The 13,022-nt window shown below is 43.9% G+C and overlaps 1 long non-coding RNA gene across 1 annotated transcript; it reads left to right on the top strand.

Moving 5' to 3' along the window:
• Positions 1–6,171: 6,171 nt before the first annotated feature.
• Positions 6,172–9,634, top strand: LOC118174786. Its single transcript, XR_004754774.1, has 3 exons — positions 6,172–6,255; positions 8,208–8,286; positions 9,391–9,634. It is a non-coding gene; the product is annotated as an uncharacterized LOC118174786 (long non-coding RNA).
• Positions 9,635–13,022: the final 3,388 nt, after the last annotated feature.

The raw sequence follows: 13,022 nt of genomic DNA on the forward strand, positions 1-13,022 counted from the left end.
GGGCCTGGATCCAGCCACCTCCAGGGCTCAGGACGGTGAGAGGGGTAGCCGGCATCCTGCCAGCTTCCACTGAGCAAACAGCACTCACAGGCCAAGAGCACTGCTGAAGAAGCTTATTAAAAAGACAATCTCCCAGCACGGGCTTTCCAAATTACACCTGTTTTTCACACCTTGGCTTTTTTTTTTTTAAAAAAAAAAAAAAGTTCACAAGATTTGCAAAGGAGCAAAAAAGTGTCACTCTGTGCTTGCCTTCTTGCCTTCAGTGTCAGCATCAGGAAGAAAAGGAAAAGGCATGGGTGGAGCTGATGCCAAGTATGAATATATCAGTCCAGCTTCAAATCTTATCTGCCACTACTCTGCCTGGAGCTGTAGCAGCTAGAAGGTTGCAAAATTTATGTTCACGTTGTGGCCTTCTCGCATTGAACAGGGTTTGAGCTGAAGCAGACAACTCACTTGAAACACACAGTTTATCTGTAGTCAGAACTTACATGTGGGCAGCAGGTTCCAGTTTAGCATGAACTAAAATTTGCTTGGGCTGTGCAATAAGGACAAGCCTGATGAGCCTTTACTGAAGCCTTCATGCAGTACTCAGTTCTCGTGGGTTCTTGCCTGCCTTTCCTGCCTCTTGCCGCCGGTTTGGGGTGTCCAAAGCCTGCCCTTTTGACAGCTGGAGAAGCTCTTCTCCACGCTGCCCATCTCCTGGGGGCTCATGGGGCAGATGTGCCCACATCCATTATCCTCAGTACCCATTGCTCTGTGGACCAGCCTGCCTTCTCCCCACTTGGAACCAGCGCTGTTAGTCTGTTGGCTCTAATAATGTTCACTTGAAGCTCTAATGGATATCCATGCAGATAACATGCTAATTTATTAGTTCGGCTCAACAGGGTTGCAAGATGAAAAATGATTGCGGAAGACTTTTAATAAAATTCAAAGGGATTTTATAGGTCTCAAGCCACTTTTAAAATGCAAAAGAAAGCCGAGTATTACTTTGTTATCCCACATAATTCTATCCTGCCTAATGAGGTCTGGAGCTAATCTTCAGCACTCTGCCCTGGGATCAGAATTACTGGAGCAGGTAAACACTGCTAAGTACCGCTCTGCATCTTTGAGTTTTACTTGCACTGTCACTGTGACTTTCTGTTCCTTTCCTCTTATGAACTTTTCATAAAGCTCAGAATAGAGATTATTATGTAAAAATATAGAACTGGCTTCCTGTAGAGACTTGCATGCAATGGCCTCCTTTTCCTCTCTGCTGTGTGTTGGCCTGGGGGAGAGCATGTGTCTATGTTCACATTGCTTCTCCAAAGGGGCATAGAGAAACCAGCCCACAAGGGCATACTGCTGGGCTGTGACACTTGTGACACTCATGCTCAAGCTCTAGTAGGACTGTGTGTTTCTTTTTCATGACAGCTTCACCTTTCTTGATCATTTTTTTCAGTTGTCTTTTTTTTTGGGGGGGGGGGGGGGCGGGGGAGGAGCAGGAAGAGAGGAGGGGTGTACAATTTTGGGAGAGAAATGACCTGTGTAATCCAGTTCAGGAGAGAGCAAAAACTTCTAACCTAAATGTGGGAGGAATATTTATTATCACCTGCTGTGTTTTTTTTTCTCTCTTTTTTTTTTTTCCCTAGTAGAGACGATCGATGCAGTTTGACAGAGTCAGTGCCAAGGAGGACAAAAAATACAGGCTAAGACTACCAATTACTATAAACTGGTAACCCCATTTGATTCAGTGGAGTCACACTAATCTACACCATCTCAAAACCTGCTTCCCATCTGAGAAGCTGTAATAAACTTTGTCCTTGTCAGTAGTATTTCAGCTCAGATCTCGCCACTAAAAATAAACAAAACATTAAAAAAGTCAGTCTTGTTAGTGGGTCTTCTTGCTGCTCTTGCAGTTATCCCCTGCCTATATAGGTAGTGCTGCAGCTTATTTTGGACTAAGTTAAAAACAAGGTAATCAAACCCCAGTTCTTAGAATAGCTTGGAGAAGCTTATCTGCATTTCCAGAAAATTACACTGTTTCACAGCAGGCTCCACTTTGCTGGTTTCGCAATGTGTACACACGATAACCAACAAGAAAGCAAAACTAGATGAGTTTAGAGTTCATTATTACACTTACTGATTTAATATGGCAGAATATGTATGTCTTGTGTTCAGGACAATTTTTAAAAAATTTATTTAAGTATGATGACATTACAAATTTTTTCCTGACTGTGTAAGCAGTGCTTGTCACAGTAATCAGCAGAGCATAGTCACTTACATGGTTTGGATACTGGAGACAGTTTTGTTAACAGACTGACCCAGTGATTCATTTTGGTCCTATTATTCAGTGATTATAGTGTGACCGGGGCAATATTAGCCATAGCCAAAGCAGTGGAGGTTGAGGTGACCACTTACCAGAAAAATGTAGCTTTCAGGGTGTAATCTGTTTACAAGCATTTAATTGCAGTAAATGAGCCAGGCAGAAGGTGAGGAAGCTCTGAAACACAGAGGAATAATAAATGGACTCATGTTTATTTAAGCATTTATATCTTCTGAAGCTGGGCGTAGCCTGAGGAAACATGGGTATTAAGACATTTTTGCAAAGCCCCTTCTGCATCGCATCTGCCTCCCCAGTACCTTAATCCAAACCCTCTCTCCCCTTCCGATGGGTTTGTTGCACTTCCACACACACCATTTTCTTCCCTTCTCCCCAGTGATCTCTGCTGGTGAGCCCTGCACATCTCCCTCCCTCTCCCAACCTCTTCTTTGTATCTCAGTGAAGGCTGCTCTTTCAAGCTGGTTTATCTTCTCCCACCTTGTTTTAAGTGTAGAATTTCTGTTTCAGTGGCTGAACATGTAAACTGGATGTATCACTTTAGGCCAGCTGAAACCGGTACTTTCCAGAAGAGTTTAATTAATTAAACATATCCCAAACCCAGATTAATTTTGAGCCAAGACGTAAAACGCCTGACATAAAATGGATTATTTTGTTGAGTTTTCTTATTGATGAGTCCACATTTAACATTAAACTAAAATCTAAATTAATTTTTTTTCTTGCAAAATGTCAACATTTTCATTTTGAAAAATGTCAAAACAAAATGTTCTGACATTTTGGAAAATCCATCTCCTCCCATACCAATTTCCCTTCAAAAAACCTATCGTTAATTCACTATTCATACAAATAACCCCATCAGTGTTTTTGGTCCTGATTTTTACAACCCAACCTGATGCAGAAGGGCTGTTTATATCATCTGCTCTTCTGGGTGGGCTGCTCGTGTGATTGCAAGCCCAGCCACGTTTCAGGATTGCACCTTGCACTGAAGGCTGGGTGTGGGAGGGATGTACTAAAGGGGAGAGGTGGTCCCATGGCATGGTGGCTCAGGTTTTGTGAGGGGTAGCTGCTGTGGTGGATCTTGCGTAGCTGCATTGGTTTATCTGTGATTGTTTTCAGGTAACTGTGGATGAGCTTAGCCTGCACCTTAGTAATGGGCACTAATAGGCCTTGTTGGCCCTCACTGGCCCCGCCTGGGCCTCCAGGAGTCCATTTTAGCTCAGCCTAGAGCCCTCTTCCTTCCTTGTTGGTGCTGTAGGGTGCCTCTAGCTTCACCACAAGGGGTAGTTGAACCCATGGGACAAGGAAAGCTGTAATGGGGTAGTCTGGGGTACAGGGATGGGGGACAGTGAGGAAGGTGAAGTATACAGGAGCACAGTCATACCAGAGAGGAAAGGCCTGAGGAAAGGCCTTCGCCTGCAGCCTGTGAGTGCCTTAAGAGTAACGCTGGGCCTGGTCATGTGGCTCCAACGCTGCTCGAGAAAGTGTGGCTGTGAGGCTGCTCTCGTCTAGAGAGCTACAGAGTCCAACACCAAGTGCTCCCACCTTGGGGCAACAGCCTTTGTTTCCCTGAGTATTGACTTGGAGTCCCAGAAGATGTTCCTGAACGAATAACTGAAGGCCCACAGAAATGCCTTGGGCTTTTCCTGTCAGGTAAGAAAATACTGTTTATCCTTGTCTTGCAGATGAAGAAAGGAAGTACGTTTCCCTGTCTCTAGATGATTTTAGCAGTTGCTGTCATTTTTATTATTTTTTCCCTGTTTTAGCCCAGAAGTATGTTTTCCCCATGATTCTCATTTACACCTTGTTGAACAGCACCATGCTGCTCCCTTCTCCCCTGTTGCAGTTCTCCCTTGCACAGTTCCTACCTGCTGTGTGTTGGGATTATCTGCACCATGTCCCTCACTGCTGTGCTCAGACAGATAGGATGTGTTGTAGCCATCTACCACTGGTCTGAGAACCTTTTTAGCTTGTTTTACATCACACTACAAGAAGTGTGTTCACTGCCCAGCAAGTCCCAATAACGCCTCTGAAGCTGTGACAACATGTTGTGGGCTTCATGTTTCAACTCTGTGTCCGCTTTCCTTCTTGTTGTGTGAGACAAAGGAGAGTGAGCAGTGAAAGCTGTTGCACACATTAGTTATGATTTGATCAGCCCTATTTATGATTTCATGATTCAAATGTCTGGCTTAGAAAATGGCAGTGCTGATGGGCTTGGTTGGCTAACAAGTTTACAGAGGATGCCTGCTGGAAGCGCTCACACCGGCGAAGCAGCAGCCTTGTACTGGTACAGGCAGCAGCTCTTGAGGGAGCTGAGCAAGGTGACCCACACAGTGTCTCATTCCTGTGACTTATCAGAGACCCAGGTATACTTTCTCCCTTGACATTGTCTCCTATAGTTTACGCCATCTCTGCAGTCAGGGTGAAGCCGTGAGGAACATGTAGTTATGAGATTTCCTAATCCCTTCTGGTGCAGAGCCGATCCTCATTGGCATGCGTGTGTTTCACGGGCTGCAGAACGTGGGTGGTCTGCACGTGGGGTGCGTTAAGCAAACTGACAGACACCGGCATGCTGCTAGTTGTGGCTTCCATAAAAGATGCATTGCACATATGGTCGGAGTGTGTATGCCCTGTTTGTATTCATTTATTGATCAGCCTGGAGGCGGCTGCAATAATTAACCGTAACAAACCCACAAGACCCAGGTCTGTCGGATGCAGCTCTCATTTATAGGAGCCCTCAGCTAGGGTGGGCTTTGAGTGACCGTGCTGGTCAGGCAGTGCCAGGAGCATTGGTGTCTGGGGTAGGAGAGGTTGGTCATTACAGTCCCTTCCTAATGTCTGGCATCCCAAGCATTTACGTGTCTGTCTTAAGCTGTGGATTGTTCCAGCGTCTCAAGTTAACCCTGGGCTTAGTTCAGCTCCTATTAAAACTTGTGAAAAGATTCCTATTGGTTTCTGTTGCAACTGGGCTTCCTAGTTTGCCTTTCACTGCCTGAAGAACAGATTGATCACATGGGATTTGCAGCGGAAAACTAATCTGTGCCAAAAAATGTAGACAGCTTTGCAAGAGCAGACATTTCAAATTGCTGGGCTGCAAACTACTTGGAGGAACTTGTAAAACCATCTGAAATGGAAATATTTTTCTCATTTTGAGTAGTTTTTTTTTTTTTTTTAAGTTAATCTGTAAATGAAAATAATCTTCTGATGTTCAAAGAGGGTATACTTGGCTTGGGCTGAGATTTTATGGTGGGTCTAAGACTATCTTAAGTGAAGGCTTTTGGTAAAGGGAAAATCTGTGTCTTGTTTTGTACAGGGTCTGGCTGTTGTGGTGCTGCTTTTGGGTTCACAGTTCTCAGATGGGATGCTGACCCTCAGCATCTGTGTGAAGGCTTTCGTGTGTGTGTGGAGAAAACCCTGCTGGAGCAAAGTAACCTAGATGTGTCAGTGTACTTTGGCGTGTTTGTCACATGAAGAAGGTGTTGCATATATAAAGGGAGCTTTCTGAGAACCAGCAAAGCAGTGGATTTCAGACCACTGAGGACACCCACAGCTTCTCCAGGTGTGGGGTAGCAGATGCTGTGGCAGAGGTGCTTGGGGCCAGGCAGCTGCCGCCGTGTGCTGGCTGTACATGGGGAAGTGACCTGCGCTTGTCTGGCTGCCGGCTCCGCAGTACTTGAGGCATGCAGTGGTGAAGGGTAGTACAGAGAAGGGAAGTGAAACAAGAAAAAAGAAGCTGAGGGAGTATTTTAAAGAAATGGGTGTTCCTCTCGTTCTGTAAGAGGCTATGACCAGAGTTGAGCCAGTGGCCTGCTCTGAGTCCCCTGCTACCAGTACACGACTTATTTCGGTTCCTTCTGGATACTTGCGAAGCAGGAAGGCCGAGCTAGGCCTGCTCCAGGCCTCATGGTCACCTTCAGGAACGGCGGCTTGGCCCTGAATTGGTAAGGAGTTGTCCCGTTGTCTGCATGTTCCCTGCTCAGCAGGAAGCAGAAAAAAAGCAAAGGAAGGTCATCTGTACAGCAAAAGGCACCAAGAGGACTGTGTGTCAAAGCCAGGCTATCATTTCCCATCACCTTGCAGGCTGTGTGGGTGTTAGTGTCAGTTAGTCTCTTAGACTGCAGTGAAGGTCATCTGAACTTTAATATGATTCATCTGGTGTTTTTTTTTTTTTTTTTTTTTTTTTTTTTTTAAACTCTGCTAGTGAGCAAAACCCCACAGCGATATTTCAGGGAAACTGTGGTGCTGGGCAGAGCATGACTGTGACTTGGGCTTCCCATCCGTAAAGCAAGCTGAAGGATACTGGCCTTCACTGTGAGGTGGGGGTCTGTGAAGGAAAGCTACGTGAGAGCTGGGAATTTTGATATTCCCAAGTGTTCGGAGAAAGAGATGCAGCATTTGGTCCCCCCTGCTGTAAAACCTCTCGGATGAAGCCTGTGTGGGTGGAGCTGGATCCCACAATACCTGCCTAAAATAGGTAGGAGCCTGTTTTATGTCTTCCTATATCCCTGCACAGATGCAGCCGGAGTAGGCCTGGGAACAGAGACAGAATTCAGGGGTATCGTCTCTCTAAGCATGTGTCCAGACTGCCTTAAAGTATTCCCCTAGCATTTACAGGAGGACTTTTCCTCTTTTTTATTTATTTATTGCCTGCCTAATGGTTTCAGCCTTATCGCAAAGTATGATAGCAGCATATCACTGAAGTATAGCTTGCAGACAGCTACTGCAGTCACAAGTAAGTAGTAAATAGCCCATTCAGAAAAAATAAATGCAACTTTTATCAGTGTGTCCATGGCACCGTATGTCCAATTTGGGATTGATCGCTCATGCAGAAAAGCTAATAACGCTAAGTACTCTGCTTTCAGACTCCGTAGTCAGAGATAGGATAGGTGACCTCTGCTTGCCCCGCGAGCCTGGCACTGTGCTGCTTCATCAGTTGCCAAATTTTGTTTGTTTAAAGAAGGCGGTAGATGTGGAGAGCAAGAGATAAAAGGAAGAGAGCAGGATAAAGAGTTTTAGGCTTGATTAAGAGAACTCCAAAGGTGAGGAGATCTAGCTCCTCCATCTTCTAAAGCTGTACCCAAAGTAAGTACTCTTTAGGACTGCTGTGTCAGACCTGAGGAAGATAACAAATGCTTCTGGACTGGGGGAAAGGCAAAGAAAAATCCAAATCCTTTTGCATGGGGTTTCCAAACATTTGCACATTTGACTGTAAAGAACAGTGTGAAAAATGTGAAGCATCTGCAGTGCCTTGCCATGGCTCCTTTCAAGAGAAGCTGTTTCCACTGAATGAACAAATGGTTAAATAACTCCTGCCTAGACTCTTATTTTCTGGATTTTAATGGGGAGAGAGAGAGAGAGAGGTTTCAACCTCCAGATGCTTGCTGTTTGTAGTAAGGGGTTGAGGTTCATTGGTGATTGCTGGTCTGTTCCTATGGACAGGATATTTGTGGTTCTGGGCTGTCCAGGATCTTTGAACATTTATTTGTCATTTGGTTCATTTGAATGGAGGTTTTAGATTAGGGTATTTTGGCACACTGAAGTGACACGTGAATCAGGTGGAATTTTGTGCTGCAGTGTTTAAAGAAAAAAATGAAACTCCATTCTCAGCATTGCTAGAAATTACTGCAAATGATATACCTGTATCAGCAGTTTATTTGACAACATAACTACAGATTGATGACAACTATATATATATATAAAAAAAAAAGGGAAAGAAAAAAGGAAAAGAAGACATTTTGATTATATGTTAGCATCCTCAAGAATTAGAGAGAAAAAAAGCTAAGAAATGAGATATGGCTTCAATCTTTGCAAATGTTCTGTAACAGTAAAGGACTAAAATCGTCCCTTAATATAGCTGAAAACTGAGGTCTTGCTTTCTTCTAACCTGGTACAGGTGCTGAGAACATGACAGTTCAGAGTGACAATTTCTTCAGAGTTCTACAAAGGCATGGGAGGAGGCACAAAGGCATAAGGTCGGTGCTCAAGAAGAGCATAAGTGCTGCCAGCAGCTGTGTCAATCTCTCTAGGATTTTACAATGTGTAGATTAGCTCTCAGGAATAATGGAGTTTCTTAATAAACAGCCAGTCTCTTGACCTTGCTTTGTGCTGTCAAACAGTTGGGAAAATTAAAATAAACATTACCCATTCTAAAATTTAAACATAATGAAAGAGAGAATTACAAGGCATTGACCTGCCCTTTCTGCAAACTTGGAGAGTTGTTGCCAAAGGGAAGAGCGACGTGAACCTTTAGGAACTGGTATGGACACTGCTAAATAGCGGTTTTGTGATGGGGAGAAGCGATGTATTTTGGCCCTTGCATCAGCATGCTGGAGTTATGAAGACCTCCCAGAACAAGCAGAAAGCTTCTCCAGTGCCTGGCTGCCATGGGCACCATATCCTGCATCCATTTCTAATCCTGAAATCCCAGTGTAACCCCATAAGGGAGAAAGGGCATTTTCCAGTTGATCCATTCTGGACAGCTTTTTGCCTGTAAATTATACAGAGGTGCTTGATAAAAGCTTATAATAGCTCTTTGCCTAAATATTTCTGTTGGATTCAAGAATCAAATACCTGCTTAAAACATCCTTCTAAAATTGTCTGCAGACTTCTTCTCCATTATAAGTGATCCCAAATAGAGAGTCTCATGCATGGATAACAGGTTCCATAGGAAACCTTTAAACCTTCATAAAAACATACCAGGCAACAGCAAAGGCTGCAAAGATGTTACTATAAAGGGCAGCATTTTAAGGCATATGGACCCCTTTTCGGCTATTTTCTATTATAGCAACGCAGTGTTTCCCTTATTATTTTTGGCTTGTTTTTCAGTGGGCTAAATAGCCCAGAGGTACCAAGAGTCTAGCCTTTGTATGAAGAAGAAAGCTAAGATTTAGCGCAAAGATTTATCTTCATGAGCTAGGGAAAAATTCCCTTCTTTATGATGGGTTCAGCCCTTTAAAGCCTCTGAAAGGAAACCAAATATCTTTAATTCCCAGGAGACATCTCAGAGGATCAGAGCTAAACTGTTACTCTCTGAACTATCAGATACTGAGACCTCTGCATGACCCTTTGTGTTTCAGCATCTAGAGGCTGTGGATTCCCCAGAAGAACCTATTTCCCTGATAACTAGAGGCTGAACAAGAGCGCGTCATTATAGAGGTTTAAATAACCCACATAAGGTCAGCTGCTGCTTAAATCCTTACTACCAGGTCTGTAGATATTTTTGCTTTGTTTCTAAGCAAGCTGAGAGTCCCGGTGCCAAAGGGCAACATGTAAATTGTGCTGTTATTCTGCAGTGTGCAAGGTAATAAATGGTGCTGTCAATTGTTTTCACTCAAGTGACAGATTTATTCTCTTCAGAATAAATAACCAGGAATGGCTATTATTGCAAAAAAATCACTCTGTATCATCTTATGCCTGTTTAACAAATAATGCTGAAGTCTAATTGCCTTACTACATGGCCAAGCATCTATGACTTAATGTTTTTTTTATTGAAGATGTGTAATTTACCATTGCTTTTTGATGTGCCATCAGATCAAACGTCTCCATGAATCACGTTTGCAATCTAGCACCACTTGTCCCAGAGGAATGCTCTTTGTCCCATTCTTTTCTAGTGATCTGGCTAAAAACAGTCTTTTCCAACACAAACTATTAAGCTTCTGTTTCCCAATTTCTAGACTGAAATTCCAGCTCCTGACCAATGCATTGAAGTTTAGTAAATGGGTTGCATGTGGGAGTGTACAATATTTTATAGTGCTATCAAGGAATGGTTTCAGATCTCAATAGCTCTATTTCCAGAGGAAACCTGGTGTTAGCCTGGAATTGGATCCTGAGCTGTGACCAAGCTCCTCTGAAATCTGACTGCAGCCCTTCCAGTAGAAATTGCTGTGGCTGGTTAACACGTCACCTCAGGATACAAACCTTATCACTGCTTTCAGATTTAGTGATCGAGCAAAGCCCCCTCTTTTCTGTAAGCTTGTTTTCCATTTTTTCCAATCAATGTTGTAATCTTTTTAATGTATTAGTAAACACGTGAGGAGATTAGAAAATGTCTAAAACTGAAAAGCTTACACAAAGCTTTTGCTCCAACGATGTGTTTTAGAAAGAGCTAATTGCAGGCAAGCGTTGTTGAATTTAATCTTGGTTTCTTTCTAAAACAATACAGCTCCCGTGTACCATAAAGGTGACAGAGAACACAGACAGAACTTCTATCTGCAACAAACTTCTTGCTTGCTTGTAGCTATTAGGATCCATTGTGGCTAAGAGTGCAATGAATTGGTCACAAAAAGGTCATCAGAGATGGGAACAGAGGTGTCACAGACAGTTCGTGGGCCATCCACTGTTGCACTACCAGTGTACTACAAGCTTCCTCTGCTACGCAGGGCTGGGGAACAAGCAGGTTTTGTACTGGTGTAATGGGCTGAATTAGACATGCAGAGATTTAATTTGAAGTTGTTCTGAACGTTAAGATGTCTTAACTGGTATAGCTTATTTGATGTCTTTAGTTGTGTTTTTACAGCAGCATCAAACTACATTAGTCATCCTGGTGTAGTTACAACAGTATGACTTTTCTGGGGAGATAAATTTTTAGCAAATGCTTACCGCCAAGCTTGCATTTGCATTTCTTTATTACAATAACGCTTCATTAATAGACTTTCTTAAGCAGTAAAAAAGCCAAGGTCTGGTTTGCCAGTAGATGGGGGTTAAAAAGGGGAAATACAATGGGGAAATAAAAATAGGGGATACAAGTAGGACAGGAACTGTGACTTGCTTCTGCTGACTTCTGGATGACTGTCATGCACTGCTGGTGGCACCCTGAGTTGGTGTGCCATTGCTGTTGTCATCCTGTGGGGCTGGGGTGGGACACCTGAAGCCCCACGACTGGGAGTGGAGGGCCTGACTTATCAGAGGAAGCATCTCCAAGGGTGCTCTGTTGAGAATCCTCACCCAGCAAGCTGTTCTTTGGCTAAAGCAATTTGCTAGCAAACCCCAGGCACCAATTGTTTTGTTCTGTTAAAACAGATCTCCAGGAAATTCAGCTACAAACTTTTCCTATCACTCGGCTCTTATCTTGCTCTATTGCAATAACTACTTGATGACCTCAATAGGGGCCTTGAATCCAGCAATCAGTTCTTCAAGTGTGCAACAAAATCCCCCCCTTTTTTCCTTCATCTTCTAAACAACTGCAAGTAAAAAGAGGTTGTCTTGACCTTTTGTCTGTTTTGACAAGCCGAGGGCCTTGCCCTCCTCCTCTGCATGCTGATGTGCTCTTTGAGGGTCCAGTCGGAGGATGTGGTTTGCATCTCCAGACTCCTGCCTTGGCTGGGAGATGTCTCACGTAACTGTCTGGCAAAGCAAAGGAGGGAACTATATCCATGGCCTGAAAGGTAACACAGGCTGGTTAGTTTTGTTTAGGATACCACAAAGTTGTTCAGCTGGTTGGTTTGCACAGGTAACTTTTAGCTCCTGTTTAGCCTGGGTGAGGCAAGTAAATGATCTGAGTGATTCACCTGGGGAGATGGCCAGATATCACCCTGATTGTTTAACACCAAGAAGGCAGCGATGCTGATACCTTTTTGCCTGGCTGTAAGCCTCTGCTTGGTGTGGAACGGGTTAAATTGCAGCCAGTGACAGTGCAAACTCAGGGGCTGCAAAGCATTTGTCTGAGCGCTGGGACTGTCCTTATCTGTACAGTGAAATATTATCCCTTCATGGCTAACTACTAGCAGCAAACCTGCTCATTGTGGAAGCAGTTTGGCGTAATTAGCCGGTTAAAGAAGTCTGCCTATTGATTAACTGAACTAAATGACCCATAATTAACAGCGCAACTGTGGAGCTAATCTATTTGGTGGTGCTTTCCTTCCTCTTAAAGATTTGGAACCTGCAGGTCTGTTCATTATTGGTGGATGGGTTGGTGAGGAGTCCGCATCATCTGGTAATTGAGTCAGTGTGCCCCCGCGGGGCTCTAAAGCACACACTGATGCGTTAAAAGAGGCTTGCTGGCGGACTGCTTTTATCGCTCGGACTGTGGAGGTACCAGTGTGAGTCCTGCTGGCTCTGGACATATTTCTTTCCTTTCTGAGAGTGCATGGGAACACCTGCTCCAGATCACCTCTGGTTTATCGGGGCTGGGGGAGTCAGCTTCAGCCCTACAAGCAGCCATGCAGGCACGGGCTTCTGTGCACTAAGTCGTGCTGCCATTAGAGGTCCCTACTGGCTGCAGGGACACCCAGGCCAAGCCTGGGCCCTGGTTAACAAGAGAGAAAGCTGGAGCTGAAGCTGTGTGGAAGGCATCCATTTGGTTAGCTTGCACTGTTATTTCCTTGTTAAAAGCTTCCCGTTTATAGTTGTGACTTACTTCTAGTGTGATGTGCAGTCTCTGTGAAACATAACCAAGCTGGAGCTTAATTCGAATAGTTTAGAGGAGTTTATTTAGATCTGAATATTACTGAATTTCTCTGTAAAATACTTTCTCTGTAAAATACTACTTTATTCTCATTGTTTTCCAGATGTCCTATGAAAAATTATGCTGAAGTAAGTTCATTGCTCTGCCCTCACTTTGATGTGGTGGTATTAAAACTGAAAGTATTAATTCCCCCAGTCCGTGGTGAGACCACCCAGCCTGTTTTGTAGTGGCTGGTACCACTGCTGTACCAGGCTGAGTTACTGATAAAGTTTAGTTACAGTTTCAAGTAGTCGGAAAGAAAACAAT

Source organism: Oxyura jamaicensis, chromosome 15 (genome assembly GCF_011077185.1).
Source record: "Oxyura jamaicensis isolate SHBP4307 breed ruddy duck chromosome 15, BPBGC_Ojam_1.0, whole genome shotgun sequence".
NCBI classification, from domain to species: Eukaryota; Metazoa; Chordata; class Aves; order Anseriformes; family Anatidae; genus Oxyura; species Oxyura jamaicensis.